Genomic DNA, 21,020 nt, shown 5'->3' on the forward strand with positions numbered 1-21,020 from the left:
TTGAGAAGGCAGCGCACAATAGGAAATTGGAGGAAGGGAATAATTAAAGGCTTCCATGGAAGCTAGGAGCCTAAATATCGTTGAGGATCTGTGCTTAGGTATCTCATGTTAGGCACCGAGCCCTTGAGGCAGTCCAAATTAGTAGGCGCTTTAGCAATTTTTAGCATTGCCCTCTATGCTTTAGCTCCTTAGCTGTAGAATGCGATTAATACTTCCCCCCACTTCACTAGGGGGTTATTAATGAATTTGTATTCATGTTTCTGAGGTGCTTGAATTCTCCAGTAATGAGCACAATAGAAAAGCTCCCCCCAAAAAATAAAATATCTTCTATTCAGTGCGGCGTTTGGATGGCACACAACAATTAAGTCATGGGGCCACACATTGCATGAAGAGGACAAAAAGAAATATTTAGCAGCTAGCTGACTCATTTGCTGAGTGCTGGTCATCAAAGTGTCTATTTAAACATTTTATTTATTAAGAATAGAAAGAAAAATCAGCTCAAAACAAAAGAAACAGCCTGATTAACTAATCTTATACTTCAGCAGGATTAGTGTGCCTGGGGAGAGCTTTTTTTCCTTTTTCAATTCTGACCCTTTCAGCCAGTCAACTTGTCATACACCTTATTCCACTGATTTTTCCCTTCACAGCCCTGTTAGACCTTTCAGGTTTCTTTTATTATACCGTGCACCTCTCTCAAGTAGTGTTCGGTTGGTCTGCCTCCAAAATCAATGTTCATTAAAACTAGGGTGACCAGATCGCAAGAGTGAAATATCAGGACACATTGGGCAAGCGGGGCAGGGGGAGGGGAGAGGACGACAATGACAGACACAGGTGCACAGAGCCATGAGTGGGGGCCCTAGGAAGCTGTGAGAGGGGTTGTACAGCCCCTGCTGCAGCCTGCACCACAAGCCACAGGGCAAGGACACCTATTGAATTCAATGAGAATTTTGCATGTGAATTGGTGTACCTAGTTCTGAGATTATAAAGCCAGAAGGGATCCGGTGATCACCTAGTCTCACCGCCTGTATAGCACAGACATAGAACTTTCCCAAAATAATTCCTAGAGGATAGCTTTTAGAAAAAGCTTTTAGAAAAACACCATGACCCTTAGTATATTGTTAATCGTTAATTACTCCCACCATTGAAAAGGTATACCTTATATCCAGTCTGAATTTGTCTAGCTGAAACTTCCAACCATTGGCTCATGCTCTACCTTTCTCTGCTAGACTGAAGTGCCCATTATTAACTATTTGTTCCCCATGTAGATACTTACAGTCTATAACCAAGTCACTTCTTAACCTTCTTTTTGTTAAGCTAAATAGATTGAGGTCCTTGAGTCGATCACTATAAGGCATGTTTTATAATCCTTTAATCAGTCTTGTGACTCTTCTCTGAACACTCTCCAATTTATCAATATCCTTCTTAAATTGTGCACACCAGAAATGGACACAGTATTCCAGGTCGAGGGGAGGGGGGCAGGGGCAGGGGGGGCTCTTTGCCGGAGTCTACAGGCCCCGCCCCGCTGCAGCACACAGGGGAGCGAGAGCTCCTCACTGCCTTTCTGTGTGCCGGGGCCGGGGCAGGGCTGTGCTCTGCAGGCTACTGCCGGCCGTGCAGTGGGCCCCGTGGGCTGGCGCCGCCGCACCGGGAGCTCAGCTGCACGCTGCCCCAGGGCCCAGGGAGGGAAGGTGAGTGGCGCTGGCGGCGCCGGTTTGCCGCGATCCCCCTCATATAGGGTGACCAGACGTCCCGACAAATGTAAGGTCGGGATGCGGGACAAGTCCCCTAAAATCGGGACTGTCCCGATAATATCGGGACGTCTGGTCACCCTAATTAAAACTCTTTCAGTTCCACCTTTGCATGTTCCTACTATGTAAACACCCCCTCTCAGTTGCTTCTCCTCCTCCGCTCCCTTCATTTCCTCCCTATGACTGGAGGGGAGCTAATGGACTACTCTACCTTGAATTGTCCCTTGAAATATGTGTTACCTACTTATGCTAAACAATCGGTTCCATCTTGTATTTAGCTCTGAGGCTCTGAGTACATTTCTCAGACCTGAAGAAGAGCACTGTATAAGCTCAAAAGCTTGTTTCTCTCACTGACAGAAGTTGGTCCAGGGATAGCTCAGTGGTTTGAGCATTGGCCTCTTAAATGCTAGGGCTGTGAGCTCAATCCTTGAGGGGACCATTTAGGGAACTGAGGTAAAAATCTGTCTGGGGATTGGTCCTGCTTTGAACAGGGGGTTGGACTAGATAATTTGCTGAGGTCCCTTCCGACCCTGATATTTTATGAAAAGATATTATCTCGCTTACTTTGTTTGGGTCTGTCTAAGGCATTTATATGGCCCCCATTACCACAGACTTGGCACCTCACAATCCCCTGTGAGGTAGGGCAGTGCTATTATCTGCATTTGACAAACGGGGAACAGAGGCACAGAAAAAATAAGGGCTAGCTCCACAAAGAAATAGCCATGTAGTTAAAGCACTTGCCAAGAAGTGGGAGACCCAGGTTCACAATCCTCACTCCTCCTGGAGAGGAATGCAGTCCAGGCGGCCTACTTCCCCAGCAAGTGCCATAACCCCTAGGCTATGTGGCATTCTGGGGGTGGGCTAGCCACAAGTGACTTGCCAATGGTTACACAGGAAGTCTGTGGGAGAGAAGAGAATTGAACCTCCATTTCCTAAAGGGTAGACTAGTGCCCTAACCACTGTACCATTCTTCTAACGCATCCTTTGTTTTTTTTCCAAACTCCAAGGCTTCCTATCTTTTCCTCTGGCCTTGACCAACATGCTTTAGCAAGTTAATTGTCTTCTCTGAAGGTGTCTCCCTGAAACCAACTTAGTCGTCTTTTAAAGATGCTGGAGTTATGTAATCTTACAATTCATTCTTAACATTAATTCCATTCCCTATCAAATATACATTGTAGAAAGATTAATTGATCTGTCACAGGTAATGACAGGGATGCTTCATGTTTCCTTAGATGCTAAATAGCCTTTCAAGTTTAAGATAGTTCATGCTGGTCTCTTGCTTTAAAATTCTCCCTTTAGCCTTGAAGCAGTAAGAATTTGATTTTGTTCATGCTACTACATCAATAGATTCCTAGAGCTCTAATAATTCTAATAGGGTGCACAGATTTAGCTGATTAATGAGTTCTCTCCTGTATGTCTGAGGTCTTTTTGAAACCATCACAGCCTGCTAAATTATTGAAATGCAGAACCAGAGTTGTTAGTCACTTTATCCTTTGTTGTCATTCAACCCGCTACATTTTCCTTTTTATGGAGGCTCCTCAAGTTTAATTTTATCTAATTCTACCCTCAAGGGTTTTTGAATTTTCAACTAATTCCTTAATCAATATTTCAAGTAAGAACATACAACAAACAATAGACTCCTTGGTTAGATAACCATTCATTTATATTTTGGGGGGAGGGAGAAAAATGAATACTAGCCTAAACCTGACAAGTGGGGTCAATATAAATCTTTGAACCCATGGAAGATGGGTTTTCTTGACCTGCTGCTCACAAACAGGGAAGAATTAGTAGGGGAAGCAAAAGTGGATGGGAACCTGGGAGGCAGTGACCATGAGATGGTAGAGTTCAGGATCCTGACACAAGGAAGAAAAGAGAGCAGCAGAATATGGACCCTGGACTTCAGAAAAGCAGACTTTGACTCCCTCAGGGAACAGATGGGCAGGATCCCCTGGGAGAATAACATGAAGGGCAAAGGGGTCCAGGAGAGCTGGCTGTATTTTAAAGAATCCTTATTGCGGTTGCAGGAACAAACCATCCCAACGTGTAGAAAGAATAGTAAATATGGCAGGCGACCAGCTTGGCTTAACAGTGAAATCCTTGCTGACCTTAAACGCAAAAAAGAAGCTTACAAGAAGTGGAAGATTGGACAAATGACCAGGGAGGAGTATAAAAATATCGCTCAGGCATGCAAGAGTGAAATCAGGAAGGCCAAATCGCACTTGGAGTTGCAGCTAGCAAGTGATGTTAAGAGTAACAAGAAGGGTTTCTTCAGGTATGTTAGCAACAAGAAGAAAGTCAAGGAAAGTGTGGGCCCCTTACTGAATGAGGGAGGCAACCTAATGACAGAGGATGTGGAAAAAGCTAATGTACTCAATGCATTTTTTGCCCCTGTCTTCACAAACAAGGTCAGCTCCCAGACTGCTGGACTGAGCAACACAGTATGGGGAGGAGGTGAACAGCCCTCCGTGGAGAAAGAAGTGGTTCGGGACTATTTAGAAAAACTAGATGATCACAAATCCATGGGGCCGGATGTGCTGCATCCGAGGGTGCTAAAGGAGTTGGCGGATGTGATTGCGGAGCCATTGGCCATCATCTTTGAAAACTCATGGCGATTGGGGGAGGTCCCTGATGACTGGAAAAAGGCCAATGTAGTGCCCATCTTTAAAAAAGGGAAGAAGGAGGATCCGGGGAACTACAGGCCAGTCAGCCTCACCTCAGTCCCTGGAAAAATCATGGAGCAGATTCGCAAGGAATCAATTATGAAACACTTAGAGGAGAGGAAAGTGATCAGGATCAGTCAGCATGGATTCACCAAGGGGAAGTCGTGCCTAACTAACCTAATTGCCTTCTATGATGAGATAACTGGCTCTGTGGATGAGGGGAAAGCAGTGGATGTGTTATTCCTTGATTTTAGCAAAGCTTTTGATACGGTCTCCCACAGTATTCTTGCCGCCACGTTAAAGAAGTATGGGCTGGATGAATGGACTGTAAGGTGGATAGAAAGCTGGCTATCTATCGGGCTCAATGGGTAGTGATCAATGGCTCCATGTCTAGTTGGCAGCCGGTTTCAAGCGGAGTGCCCCAAGGGTCGGTCCTGGGGCCGGTTTTGTTTAATATCTTTATTAATGATCTGGAGGATGGTGTGGACTGCACTCTCATCAAGTTTGCAGATGACACTAAACTGGGAGGCATGGTAGATACGCTGGAGGGTAGGGATCAGATACAGAGGGACCTAGACAAATTAGAGGATTGGGCCAAAAAAAAACCTGATAAGGTTCAACAAGGACAAGTGCAGAGTCCTGCACTTAGGGTGGAAGGATCCTATGCACTGCTAAAGACTAGGGACCGAATGGCTAGGTAGCAGTTCTGCAGAAAAGGACCTAGGGGTCACAGTGGATGAGAAGCTGGATATGAGTCAACAGTGTGCTCTTGTTGCCAAGAAGGCTAATGGCATTTTGGGCTGTATAAGTAGGGGCATTGCCAGCAGATCGAGGAACGTGATCGTTCCCCTTTATTCGACATTGGTGAGGCCTCATCTGGAGTACTGTGTCCAGTTTTGGGCCCCACACTACAAGAAGGATGTGGAAATATTGGAAAGAGTCTAGTGGAGGGCAACAAAAATGATTAGGGGTCTGGAGCACATGACTTATGAAGAGATGCTGGGGGAACTGGGATTGGTTAGTCTCCAGAAGAGAAGAATGAGGGGGAATTTGATAGCTGCTTTCAACTACCTGAGGGGGAGTTCCAAAGAGGATGGAGCTCGGCTGTTCTCAGTGGTGGAAGATGACAGAACAAGGAGCAATGGTCTCAAGTTGCAGTGGAGGAGGTCTAGGTTGGATATTCGGAAACACTATTTCACTAGGAGGCTGGTGAAGCACTGGAATGCTTTACCTAGGGAGGTGGTGGAATCTCCTTCCTTGGAGGCTTTTAAGGCCCGGCTTGACAAAGCTCTGGCTGGGATGCTTTAGTTGGGAATTGGTCCTGCTTTGAGCAGGGGGTTGGACTAGATGACCTCCTGAGGTCCCTTCCAACCCTGATATTCTATGATTCTATGTATTATTTTGATTCAGTGTAAGCCACCATTTTGCTAAAAACCTCATCTGGGTTATAAAAAGAAAGCAATTTAAAACACACAGTCTGAAAGACTCATACCATGAGAACATCCCTTTACCTTTTAAGAATTCTCTTGGAAAAATATAGGAATATAGGTATTATTGCTGTGGCTTTTTACGAGGCATTATTCTAGCCCTTCCTGTTCATGAACAACTGCATTTGGGAAAGCATGAAAGCCTTTAAGAAAAACACGTGGCAAAATCACAGTTCCTGTGTTTGATCCATTACCATGAAATACATATAATAATGTTTAATCACAAATGGAATTTTCTGGGTATATTATCTGAATTTCTGATAGAATTTACAGTACAAAATGGCCAGTGTGAAGCGACAGGTGAAACTGGTTCTTGTAAACATTTTCTAATGATCTTATTTCTGGTGAATTGCTGGCTGTTCATAATAAAATAATAGTGTTATTTCTGCTTTTCCCTGAGGAAAAATTATATATCCCAATCGAAGGACAGTGATCTGATGTATGTGTTAAAGAATGGAGGCTTATTAGAAAGGTGCAACCCTCACCAGGAAAAGTGGCATAAAGAAAAAGAAGAAGGAGAAGAAAAAGAGAAGGAATGGAGGCTCATTAGAAAGCTTCCATACTTGTTTCAGTTTTCTTTTCTAGGTACTTATAGCTCCAGTCACTGTAGTGTTCAAATGATCACCATCACCAACAATACTTCCCTGCCTCACAACAGCACCATGAGGTATAGAAATATTGCAGATCAAGAAATGAGCACAGAGAAATAAAGAGACTTACCCAGTCTCCAAATGTGTGGCAGGACAAGAACATAACCCAGATCTCATGAGTCTCAATCAAGTGCCTTATTCATAAGACTGTCCTTCCTTTCTATCATTGTCAGTTACAGTGGGTGCTACTAAAAGCCCTATTACTAGCAGTTATGATGTTATAATGTTTGAAAAGTAGCACATAAGCACAAATGGCTGCAATGATACACACAAACAACTCCAGTGGCAGCCCTGAGACCTCCAACAAATTTGGAACATTTTTTTCAAAGTTGGCAAATATACATCTCAAGACCATTTTCTATATGAGCTTAGCTTTATTAGCTCTGAAATGGAACCAATAAAAAAGAAAACTTCAGGCTAAAATAACCCAGGGAGCTAATATTTGCTGTCACCAACCCATCAAATCTTTCTAGGAAGCTTCTTGTAGCACTTTGAAATTCTTAATTTTATATCTCAATGAAACATCATAAAGATAGTTCTTAGTGTAGCATACACTAAAATAATAGTGTTGTTTCTGCTTTTCCCTGAGGAAAAATTATATACCCCAATCGAAGGACAGTGATCTGATGTATGTGTTAAAGAATGGAGGCTTATTAGAAAGGTGCAACCCTCACCAGGAAAAGTGGCATAAAGAAAAAGAAGAAGAAAAAGAGAAAGAATGGAGGCTCATTATATAGAAAATCTCTGAAAACAATGTTGCAAGATTTTATTGTGGTGTTTTGGGTTTTTGTTTTTTTACTATAGGGTGGGGGAAATGCAATATATACCTTAGTTTAATACCCTTTCTTCAAAATGTTGTTTATATTGTACAATAATGAAGGCCTATGAAATGTCTAGTTAAATTAGTCACATTTTCTACACTTCAGTAAACATGTTCTCGGGAAAACAGTTTAAGTTGGCCTGGCAAGTGAATTTTCAAAGTAACTCAAGAGACAGAAAGGTGACAGTTACAATTGCACATCGTATATACTGCTCATTCCTTTATTTACACCTCTCAATCTGTAATTACACTTGCTTTTAGAACGTAGGTGGTGATAAATGAGTTGTTTAAATCCACCGTGGAATAATGTTCCAACTACCAAGTGCTATTTTTTCCCCCAAAAATTCAGGAACTCTGCACACACAGGTTGTTTTCCTAGTCTTTGTTCTCATAAAAGGAACATTCAGTTAGCAATCAGCATTCTTTAGGATACATGGGTATTTAGTTTCTTTCAGTAACATGAGCTATAAATAACAGCTGTTCATTGCTATAGGGAGGGGGGAAAAAAAAGAATGAAGCTGTACTCCAGCTCAAACATTATCTTGGCATACACCAGGCAATTGTGAGTTTCATGACTACAGCCTACAGCATACTTATACAGTATAATATATAAGCACTTAAGAATCAAATATTTTCCCACATACAACTATAATATCTCTGTGTAGATATGGTAATATACTTATCTGACAAAAAGCAACCACAACAGCAACCACCCAGCAACTTTATGCTCCAAAGCACTGGGTAGTTTTGTCCAAAAAGTAGCCTTTATACTTTTTTTACAGTTAAATTGCTAGGATTTTGAAAAATAAAGTATTAATGTAAAATCAGTGCTCCTGTTAAACATTTTGAAATTGAGAATTGAGGTTTTTAAGGTCAGGCTTGACAAAGCTCTGACTGGGATGATTTAGTTGGGGATTGGTCCTGCTTTGAGCAGGGCGTTGGACTAGATGACCTCCTGAGGTCCCTTCCAACCGTGATATTCTATGATTCTATGATATCACAGGCCACCCACACCACTCAGCACCCGCACAACTAAATCCAACAACCAAAATTAGATCAAAGTATTACAGCCCACAAGAGACTAGACTATTATGTGCCACAGGGGGGACCGAGGTGCACCAGTGCCTGAGGCCCCACAATGGCAGGGCAGGAAACAGATAAACCTGGCCCGTAACCTGCATCAACATGCTGCAGAGGAAGGCAAAAACCCTCCAAGGTCACAACCAATCTGACCTAGGGGGAAATTCTTTCCCAGACCCACGTATGGTGGTCAGTTAGACCCCAAGCATGTGAACAAGATCCACCCAGCCAAGAACCTGAGAGAGAACATGCTTGGTCAGAGCTCTGGCACACCCTGTCTGGTGTCCCATCTCTAGACATAGCTATCCCTGATGCTTCAAAAGAAGTAGATTAAAAATAAAACAAAAGAAAACCCAAACCAACCAATCACCACCACTACCAAACCAGAATACATTGGAGTGGGGAGGGGAATCCTTTCCTGAACCCTGCAGGTGGCTGGCTGAAACCCTGAAGCATGAGCAGGGCTGGATTTATAGCTTACGTGCCCCTAGGCACAGTATCTTCAGTGCCCCCCAAACCCTCGCCTACAGCTGATCTTCATGTTTTCTGTAAAAAATGAAACTTTTAACCCACTTTTCACTAGAACAGCAGCGCCCCGAGGCACGTGCCTACAGTGCCTAATTGGAAATCCAGCCCTGAGCATGAGCTTTTAGGAACATAAGATGTGACCCAGATGTAAGCCCCATGCTGATGAGCCTTGTTCCCCTGCCATCGCAAGCAATCCTGTTGTATAATCACACTCATAAATTTGTCCAGGTCTCTCTTAAACCTAATTAAGTTGTTTGCTCCCCACAGCTCCTACTGGGAGGCTGTTCTGGTACCTCATTCCAATGATGGTTAGAAACTTTCTTCTAATTTCCATCCTGAATTTGTTCATGGCCAGTTTATATCACATGTTCTTGTGCCCACATTGTTCTTTAGCTGAGATAGCACTTCACCCTGCCTGGTATTTATCCCTCTAATATATTTATAGAGTGCAAACATATCCCCTCTCCACCTACCTTTTGATAGGCTAAACAAGCCAAGGTCTTCTAGTCTCCTTGTAAAATAGACTGTCCACTCCTCTGATCATCCTAATAGCGCTTCTCTGGACCTGCAAGATAACAGCAATGAGGCCTCGTGATTTAAGACACATGATGATCGCTGCTGTAAGCCACTCTAGCAGTGGTATGTGGTGTTTCCCCTCTATTTCCTGGTTCACTAGAGCATAATAACCTTCTGCTGCTGGTAGCTAATGAAGTTACTCCTTTATCTAACATGGTAGATGTCTGTACTATGGTGCTGAAGTCCTCCAATTCAAATCCTGTGAGGTAGAAAGGTTATATTTGCAGTGGTCAGGAGCAAATGCCTCCACTCCTCCCACCCACCTGTGCAGCAATGGACAACATAGATTATGGAGTCAATCGGCGGTTTCTTTCTCTCTCACCTCAGATATTGGCTACAGCCAGGAGGAAGCACACCAGATTTATGAAGGATCGATAGAAAATAGAAAATCCTGTGTTTGTAACAGACTATGGAAGGATGTTTTGCTATCCATTTATATTCAGAAATGTATTTCTCACTGATCCAGAATTTACTCAGATGTTTGGTCCATTAAAGACCTGAGGGTAACGTTCTGTTAGAGCACCACATGCTATAGAACTGAATGACGATTGTGTGAGCTTTCTGAGGGCAGAGAGCCCAGTTCTACTTCCACTGAGGTTGGTGGAGGTTTTATAAGTGACATCAGGGCAAAGGGAAACAGGACTATAATGTTTAATTGGAAATAAGTGAATCACATGGTATTTTTAACTAGAATGCATCTTTGAGGTCAGCAAAGTATGTCAATGCTTTCTTATGATATTAGGGGTCTACGAGGTAGAATACTAACCTACTACTAGATGTGCTAAGATTTGGAACAAAATGAAACTGAAATGTAGAGGTTTTCCATAGTGGAAGAGACAAGAGATGAGAGGGAAGAGCAATTCTTGGAAATTTGATTAAAGCCTCTTCTTTTTTGAATGCCTTCTACCTAACCTTCTGTTTAGAAGAGGGACACTAGAGTGTTTAGGGCCCTAGCCTGGGAATTCAGAGACCCAAATTCAATTCCCTGCTCCACCACAGACTTCCTGTGTGACGGTGGGCAAGTCATTTAGTCTCTCAGTCCCCAAAACTGTAAAATGGGGATGATAATTAATGTTACGTTTAGTCATGAGTATTATTAGTCATGGACATGTCACAGACAGTAAACAAAAATTCACGGCTCGTGACCTATCCATGATTTGTACAATATACCCCTGACTAAATCTTGGTGGGGAGGGGATGGCCTGGGAATGCTGCAGGTGCTCGGGGGTGTGGCCTGGGGGGCCCCATGAGTGCTGGGGTGGGGGGTGGCCTGGGAGTGCTGCGGGTGCTCAGGGGCGGCCTGGGACCCTTGCTGATGCTGGGTGGGGGTTGGCGGGGCTGGCAGGCTCCCTACCTGGCTCTGTGCCTCCCCGGAAGCAGTGACATCCCTCAGTTTCTAGGTGGAGACATGGCCAGGCAGCTCTGCGCGCTACCTCTGCCATGAGCACTGGCTCCGCAGCTCCCATTGGCCAGGAACCATGGACAATGGGAGCTGTGGGAGCAGTGCCTGCAGGTGGAGGCAGGGCGCAGAGTCCCCTGGCCGCACCTCCACCAAGGAGACGAAGGACATGCTGGTCGCTTTTGTGGAGCCCCCCCGCATCCCCCGAGGTGAGTGCTGCCCAGAGCCCTCACCCCCTCCCGCGTCCCAAACTCCCAGCCCTGAGCCCTCCATCTGAACTCCTGCTGCTGCTGTGGGAGGAGGGCGCAGTGGTCTGAGACTGCCCCAGCAGTGGCCGATGCGGCTGGCCAGGGGGCTGCCTGAGCTGCTCAGGCGGCACCCGAGCCAGCCAAACCAGCCCCTGCAGAAGTCCCGGAGGTCCCAGAAAGTCACAGAATCCATGACCTCCATGACAAACTCGCAGCCTTAATGTTAATAATACTTCCCTACATAATGGAGGTGTTGTGAGGATGAACTCATTAATGACTGTGAAGAGATACTATGTCTGGTAGGCATAAAAATAGATAACTCCTTGATAGCCAGGTTGAATAGTTCTTCCCAAGATGTCAGGAACAAAAGGCAGAGGACAATAGACTCCAGCAAGACTCATTATAGCTAATTTGATCTGGTGACCCAATACAATTCCTATTCAAGGTATCCATCTCTTTAAATATACAGTCTGTATTGTTCTGTGTGTACAGATGTGCAACAGCTCCAGAGTTCAGGGTCTGTAAATGTCCAACTGTGTCTAGAGGCCTGCCTTTACGATTGCTTTTCAGATAGAATTGAAAGCACTATTAAGGTTGTTCCTCACACCCATCTTGGATATAAAACAAAGTAATATTTGAAAATGAGACATTTAGGTAAGAATACCATGTTCAGCTAAATAACATGACCAGCTAGTGAAATATCTTCCTTTGTTCGGGCACCTCTTAATACTGCTGGTATTAACTTTGAATAAATAAACTTATAGATTTACACATTTAGGAGATATCAAACCTCAGCTGTCCAGCACTCCTTGAAGATATCGGGTGTTTTGCCTACAGATATCGGGTGTTTTGCCTACAGTTTGCCTGAACTGTAGAATTGGGCTAAATTATTTAATTCCTTTTAGGAACAATTTAATTCCAGGAAAGAATAAGGGGTTTTGGTTCTGGCAAAGCGCTGACTATGAATAAATAACACAGAATTTTTTTCTACACATTCCCCCAGCCTCATTCACATACCCTTAATCAGTGAGAAAATGTTAACATGTTTGAATAAGGGGGATTGGGAGGGATGGAACAAACTTGTCAGGAATGCAACTAGCAAATTTTGCATTGTACAAAGTCATTACAAAATGTTACCTCTCATTGACCTTTGATTTTGATCATCCTTACACACTGGACACTTGAAAGTGAGTTTTGTTTAACCCTTTCACAGCTGCCAGAATATGCATTTATGGTTTCCTAATAGTATGTCAGGTTATACTGAGGTATAGTACATTAAGAAAGCACTAGCCGAAAATATTTGCTCAAAAGCACCTGGTATATCATTCAGCACTTGAGTGACTTAAGGCATTTTGAATTTTGTGTGTGTGAGTGAGACAGCAGGAGAAGGACAGAGAAGCTATTGTAGGGAAAGTCTTTTTATAACATTGAAGTGCAAAAATACTAAGGAGTGCCTGCTGCCATACTAAAGGGCCAGCATAATGGAAAATAAATGTCATTAATCTATTCTAGATTACCGAGTGTTCATAATGTCTGAGACGAAGAATGAGCAATAGAATAGAAATTCCTACTTTGGAAATGAGGGCAATTTTTTTCCCCAAGCCATCCATCTCTAATCCCAGAGATTTTCCCCAGAATGAGATGAAAATCAGGAATATTACACAATAATATTGAGAATCTGAGCCGAAGAAATTATGGCGTTGTTTGCTAGTAGTAGTTCTTGGGGTGATTTTTAGGGTCAGTAGGCAACCACGTAGAAGTTAGAACTGACATATATAAACGTGATAGTAGTGAGCTTTTCAGTCAGATGCCATGAGGAGAGAGAGAAGAGAATGTTTTGGAACCATAAGATTCCCTTGCATAGAAGAAAACAACATGATATTTCAAAGACTGTGGGAATTTAATAGCTGTCTGAATATCCAGACAAAAGCCCAACCTATAATATATAAGAAGTTAAAGGTTATGTTGTTTGCAGGGCCGGCTCCAGGCACCAGCTTGTCAAGCAGGTGCTTGGGGCGGCCACTCCGGAGAGGGGCGGCATGTCCAGCTATTCCGCGGCAATTCGGCTGACGGTCCCTCACTCCCGCTCGGAGTGAAGGACCTCCCGCCGAATTGCCACCACTTTTTTTTTTTTTTTTTGCGCCGCTTGGGGCGGCAAAAACCCTGGAGCCGGCCCTGGTTGTTTGCCATTCAAAAGATAATTTCTCTTAAACTGGCAAGAAGGTATCAGAGACCTATAACCCAGCTGTCACAATACTATTAAAGTGCTCCGTTAAACAGTTCCCATAACTCATCCAAAGTGGTAACCGCCTTTCATCGGTGTGTAAAGTTCGTAAGACGCTTTGGGATTCATCTGGATTCAAAACACTACATACAGTAAAATGTAAGTCATGTATCTCAACATGGAAGAGACGTCAAATTTCCACTGGAGAGGGCATCTCAATAAACCACCAAATGGGCTGAAAATAGCTGACATTTGCCCAATTTTACACCCAGTTATACTGCAAAAGAATGGCTTGTTCTGAAAGAGATGTTTCACCAATGTCTCATCATCTGTTACATGTAAACTACATTGTGACGGGTTGGATCACAGAAACCCCCTTGGGAGCTGCCACCCGATGTGCAAAAGACTACCCCTGCTCCTGTTTTCCCTGCCAGCTCAGGACTCCAGCACCCTGTCTTGCTGAGCCAGACACTCCCGTCTGGCTCCAGACACAGACCCAGGGTCTGAATCACTTGTCCCAAAGCTGCAAGTTTACCTGAAAACAGCTCACAGACGTGTGCTTGTCTCTAGCACTCAGATGCCCGACTCCCAATGGGGTCTAAACCCAGATAAATCCGTTTTACCCTGCATAAAGCTTATGCAGAGTAAACTCATAAATTGTTCACCCTCTATAACACTGATAGAGAGATATGCACAGTTGTTTGCTCCCCCAAGTATTAATACATACTCTGAATAAATTACTAAATAAAAAGTGATTTTATTAAATAGAGACAGTAGGATTTAAGTGGTTCCAAGTAGTAACAGACAGAACAAAGTAACTCACCAAGCAAAATAAAATAAAATGCGCAAATCTATGTCTAATCGAACTAAATACAGATAATCTCACTCTCAGAGATGCTTCAGTAAGTTTTTTCTCAGACTGGACACCTTCCAGGCCTGGGCACAATTCTTTCCCCTGGTACAGCTCTTGTTGCAGCTCAGATGATAGCTAGGGGATTCTTCATGATGGCTCCTCTCCGCCCTTGTTCTCTTCCACCCCTTTATATATCTTTTGCATAAGGCGGGAACCCTTTGTCCCTCTGGGTTTCCACCCCCCCCTCACTGGAAAAGCACCAGGTTAAAGATGGATTCCAGTTCAGGTGACATGATCACATGTCACTGCAAGACTTCATTACTCACTTGCCAGCACACACATATACAGGAAGACTCACAGGTAAATACAGCCATCTGCAGACAATGGGAGTCATCAAGATTCCAAACCATCCTTAATGGCCCACACTTTACATAATTACAATAGGCCCTCAGAGTTATGTTTTATATTTCTAGTTTTAGATACAAGAGTGGTACATTTCTACAAATAGGATGATCACACTCAGTAGATTATGAGCTTTGTAATGATACCTTACAAGAGACCTTTTGCATGAAGCATATCCCAGTTACATTATATTCACTTATATTTTTATAAAACCATATAGACTGCACAACGTCACATACATAAACACAAGTAAGTCATAAAACTACAAAGAGAGTTTGAAATGGAAATTCTGATATTGGCAGCCTTCCATGCCAGGGTGGATTCTAATGGCTATAGTTAGAGTAAGTGCTCGGGGGGGGGGGGGGGGGAGGGAAGAGGAGAATTGTTGGCCAAATTTTGTTCTCTGTTACACTGATGTAATTCCATTGACAATAGCAGTGTTGTCCATGTTTACCTCTGTGCAAGGCCCTGACTCAGCAAGCAGTTATGCTGGTTGCCCTTGGTTCCTGTTAATGTGCATGGAGGATAAGTTGAAGGTCCTTGGTATTTTGCAGTACCTGAGATTGTAAACACATTAGGCCCTAATGATTAGGGCAAGGACGCATTATGTTGCTTGGTTGTGTGAAGAGATATGTATATTCACACGGCAAGTAATTGTTACTATTTATTATTATTTTAGCAAAAATGTTGGACTCAGTATGATAAAGGATATGATTAAGAAATTGGAACAATAATAGGGATCTTTCTCCAGAAGTGCAATCAGGATTTAATTAAAAGAAGGATTTGACAGTATTAAAATCAGACTAAGATTTCTGGAGATGAGTCAAGTGAGCTGGTTCAGGGGACTGGTAATGGGTAATGGAATCTTTAATGTAGAGATTGCTGGTTTCAGTGCAGACCAGGTGGGTAATGACCAAAATTTGTTAAGTTGGTCAGTGGCCAACATGACATGAATTGGCATTTTTTGTAACAACTCCTAGATTTATTCATCTCCCAAAATCACTATCTTGGCACTGTTTTGAAGCCCTGTTGTAATCACAGCAGCAAGGCTAAAGATGACAGGAAATGGGAACAGAGACAGAATAACAATGCCACATTGCACCAGATGGAATGACCATCCTGTGAAGTGACCCCTTCCAGGTCAGCAATGAAGCACAGGATGGGACAGTATTCTGATGCTTATACAACTGTTGCCGTGCTGGACTGGTTTTCTGGATAAACACAAGACTTCAAGGTAAAATCCTGGCCCCACTGATGTCAATGGAAAACTCTTATTTACTTCAATAGGGCCAGGATTTCACATGTAATCTCTGGGGCTCTTAGTTGGGACTCTTCATGATCATTATTTTAAACTATTTGAAAATGACATTCAGTGGTATAGCTGATGGGACTAGTGTCTTTAATTGACTTGGATAAGTAGAGGGCCTGGCTAATTCAGGCCAGATCCCATCACCCTTACTCATGTTGAGTAGTACTCTTTCATTGGGATTATGCCTAGAGGTAAGATACTACACACACAAGAATCACAGACTCTGGCCATTAAGCATATTGTAAGATGAGTTTTGAAATGTGACAATATACAGTTGGTCCAGTAAAAGATATTACCTCACCTACCTTGTCTTTAGGGATGAAATCCTGCCTCTGGTGAAAATAAATTGGAGTTTTGCCATTTATTTCAGTGTACCAGGATTTTACTCTCGCTATTTAGACAGCATAAATTTGGACAGCTTCTTGGGGTAAGAAGAGACTTTCTAGGAAATGTAAGACAGAAAAATTCAGAGCAGCACGTTCATGGTGCTTCTTGTCGGCACATTCTGTTTTCCCTTTTCTGTTTTAATTTTAGTTGGCAGCTTCTAACTTGCACTTTTGAGTGGTTTCTCGATGAGGGCTAAAAGTCAGCTTTAGTCCATTTAGTCACAAGTTAATTTCCTCCCGTCCTATGCCTCTGCCATTCCAATTTAGTTTTGGCATTGTCTCTGTCTCGTTAATTTTGTAGTAGAGATGAGCGCAGCAGCTTGGCTGAGATTAACAAGGAAGAACTCTCCCACTTCTTAGATCTGGGGTTCTGACACTTGTAGCATTGTTGATCCCTAAGGCTAGGTCTATACTACCCGCCTGAATCGGCGGGTAGAAATCGACCTCTCGGGGATCGATTTATCGCGTCCCGTTGGGACGCGACAATCGACCCCCGAATCGGCACTCTAACTCCACCAGCGGAGGTGATAGTAAGCGCCGCCGACAAAAAGCTGCAGAAGTCGATTTTGCCGCCGTCCTCACAGCGGGGTAAGTCGGCTGCGATACGTCGAATTCAGCTACGCTATTCACGTAGCTGAATTTGCGTATCTTAAATCGACTCCCCCCTGTAGTGTAGATGTACCCTCAGAGTAAAGTTTTTCCAGGAATTGGGCAATTATGAATGCTTAATCAATGTGATATTTACTAAAGTAACCAGTGTCCCCCCCATCTCTCTACACACCTGTTTAATCTAGTCCTTTGTAAAGGTCTTCACAATTTCTAAAAACAGCCTGCAGTTGCATGTTGTATAATATTCTTTTAGGACTTCACAGCTAGATAGGGCTGGACTGGGCTGGATTAGTAAATGAATAGAGACCTCTCTGGGACACCTAGATATGTCTACAGTGCAATAAAATACCTGTGTCATCTGACTTGGACTCATGGGACTTGGGCTAAGGCAGTGTTTCTCAAACTGGGGTCGCCGCTTGTATAGGGAAAGCCCCTGGCGGGCCGGGCCAGTTTGATTACCTGCCCCGTCTGCAGGTCCAGCTGATCACGGCTCCCGCTGGCTGTGGTTCACCACTGCAGGCCAATGGGGGCTGCTGGAAGTGGTGGCTAGTGTGTCCCTCAGCCCACACCGCTTCCAGCAGCTCCCATTGGCCCGGAGCAGTGAACCGCGGCCAGTGGGAGCCGCGATCAGCTGGACCTGCGGATGCGGCAGGTAAACAAACCTGCCCGGCCCGCCAGGGGCTTTCCCTACACAAGCAGTGACCCCAGTTTGAGAAACACTGGGCTAAGGAGTTATAAAATTGCAATGTAGATGGGCCTGGGTTCGGGCCCAAGCCCGCTATGCATAGCCCCACAGCCCACGCCCCGCAAGCCTGAATCAATTGATACAGGCCAGCTGCAGATGTTTAATTGCACTGTAAACATACCCCTAGGTTCTGCTTTCTGAGCTGGCACTGAATGAATGCCCTGTGTTGCCGGAGATGCCGTCTTTTGGAGATATAAAACAGACTCCTGATCATTAAAGATCCCATGGAACTTTTGCAAGAGCAGAAGTGTTAATCCCAATGGCCTAGCTAAATTCCATCTTTGGAAATTATGTTCTACCTATCTAAAATACTGGCAGCAATTCCACCTGGTTTCTCCGCTTCCTGTCCTAAAATGTTGTGTAACATTGCTGTGCACTGTTAAATAGCTGCCTTATTCTACCTTAGAGGTGGCTGCATTGTGGGTGAAGTTAATTCCTGTGTAGGCCTTACCTACTCCATGGGGTTGCTCTCAGGCTTAGTTAATGTTTTTGTTAAAGCTCTTTCAGATCCTTAGAAGAAAAAGGCCCTCCTATGTATCTACTATATGGCAAAGTATTCTTATCCAAAGAGGGTGTTCCTAATCTAGTAGGATCCCCTAGGGGTGTGTTCTCATCCCAAGCTATTCAAAATCTTTATTAACAATCTGGAAGAAAATAAAAATCATTACTGGTGTCATTTGCAGCTGACAACAATTGGTGGAGTGGTAAATAATGATGGTGAAAGGTCAGTTATACAGACCAGTCTGGATCACGTGGTAAGCAAGGTTCATTTGAGCAATGTGTTTTAATACACTCAAATGCAAGGAACAAACAAATACATCTAAGAACAAAGAATGTGGGTCACATTTACAAAATGGAGGAATTATATCCTGGACTGCAGTGACACTGAGAAGGATTTAAGGGTCATGGTAAATAACCAACTGAACATGATGTCCTAGGGTAATATTGTAGCTAAGAGTCCAAATGTAACAACTGGACGAAGGAGAATATCAGGTAGGAGTAGGGAGGTGATATTGCCTCCATTTATGAATTAGTGAGGCCATTACTAAAATACTGAATCGAGCCCTGGTGTTCCCACTTCAAAAAGGATGTTGAAAAATTGGAAAGGAGTCAGAAAAGAACTATAAGAATGATTTCAGGTTTGGAAAACATGATTTTTAGTAGGAAACTTAAAAAGTTCAAGCTATTTCATTTATCAAGAGAAGATTAAAACGTGACTTGATCATGGTCTACAAGTATCTAATGGGAGAAGAGACTTCTGATAGTAGAGAGCTCTTTAATCTAGCAGAAAAAGGACTAACAAAATCCAGTGGTTGAAAGTTGAAGCTAGACAAATTCTGACTGGAAATAAGGTACGCATTTTAACAGTGAGGGTAATTAACCATTGGAACAACTTGCCTAACGAAGTGGTGGATTCTCCATCACTTAAAGTATTTAAATAAAGATTTGGATATCTTTCTAAAGATATGTTCTATCTCAAACAGAAGTTGTTGGCTCAGTACAGAAATTACAAGTGAGCTTCTTTGGCCTGTGTTATGAAGGAGGTCAGACTATACGATCATTTTGGTCCCACCTGGCCCTAAAAATCTATGAATTATTATATTTACTACATACAACTAAATTTGAATCTGCTTTTACCTATTGTACTGTACTGTTCTGCAAAGCTCTGATCGTACTTACATTGAAGTCAATGGAAAAACTTCAGGGGAAGTTGGATCGGGCCTTAAGCCTTTTAAGAGCTATAAGACTTTGCCATCTTAATTTTCTTCTGACTGTGTGGGTCAGTTCTGTAAAGAACCTACAAACCCAAGGCAAGTTTTATAATCAGTAGGACAAATGAATGCAAATAATACTTTTCACCGGTTTGTCATGGAATGCACTGCAGCTGTATTTATTATACACACTTTCCCTGCATGTGCTGCTTACTTGCATTCCATTATATTAATCAGTGTTACTGCTGTGCGCTGGAGTTGGTGTTCAGTCTTTTCCTGTTGAAAGTAGGAATGTGTGGGAGGTTATTTGAGGACATAATGTTACATGACCTCATGCTATATTTTGTGATACTTGTAGCATGGAATTTAACAGTGAAAATTGGGCTCAGTGGTTTGGAGGGCTATTAACAGAAGCAAAACTTACACTGTTAATGTCATTGCTAAATTTAACAAACACTTTCTCTAATGGCTAGTTACTGGTTTTGCTATTTCTATAGGAATCAAGAACCAGCTCTTCAATTAGTGCAAACTGTTGTTGCCCCATTGAAGTCAATGAAGTACACTGATTTACATTTGTGGAGGCTCTAGCCCCAGATCTTCAGAAGCAGCTATCGCTTCAGACCCTAGGGAGACTGTAGAGTCAGTCAGGGAGCCATTCCTAACAGAGTTTATTGTATGGCATGCAGCAGATGAAAAGATCCAGTTTCAAAAAATAAGAGAAATGATACAAAATGAAATGCCTTAAAGGACAGGTGCCCTTTGTGTAGGATATTCCTCTTACACAGCATTGAAAACAGTGATATAAATATTGGACATCATTTTAACCTTGTGACATGATACTGAATCACACACTATAGACAAACAGCATATAGCTTAATTTTAATCAGAATGTTTTTAACAAATACAGGAAGTCATGCATGGGCCAGTTCTTCTGTTTTATTTTTACATTGCTCCAACACTTGCAGTGTTCCTGTTTGAATCTATTAATTGTTTTTTCAAGGGAGAGCAAAAAACTCTGAAGCGAGGGGTTAGATGAGGAGGGAAATCTTTAGCGCCGCATAAAGCAGTACCTGTGTAAACAATAATAACGGAGTGCTTTTTTGAACAAAGTCCAAGTAACTAGCTGTCATTGTTACTTTGCTATTTTCAAAGAGTAGTAGGGGAAGTGTGGCCTATTTGCCTGGGATGTGAATGACCAGAGTTCAGTTCCCTGCTTTACCCCACTTCCTGTGTGACCTTGCGCAAATCATGTAAGGTAAAATTTCAAGTGTCTACGTGACATAGGAGCCTAAGCCTCATTGAAAGTCAATGAAACTTAGGCTCTTAAGTCATCTAGGCCTAGATACACAAAGATTGATTTCAATGAACATTTGGAACCTAAACAGCTTTGTGGATCTGGGCTGTAGGTGCTTTCAAAAAGTTTACCATTAGTCTCCCTGTACCTTCCCAATCTGTAACAGCACTTCCCTACTTCAAGGGGTGTTGTGAGGCTAAATATGTTAAAGACTGTGTGGTACTCAGGTACTTTGGTGTAGGGGGTCATGAGTATCATGGAGAGAGACTAGAATAACAGTAGACTTGGAT

The sequence above is a fragment of the Chrysemys picta genome, chromosome 1 (assembly GCF_011386835.1).
Source record: "Chrysemys picta bellii isolate R12L10 chromosome 1, ASM1138683v2, whole genome shotgun sequence".
Lineage (NCBI taxonomy): Eukaryota > Metazoa > Chordata > Testudines > Emydidae > Chrysemys > Chrysemys picta.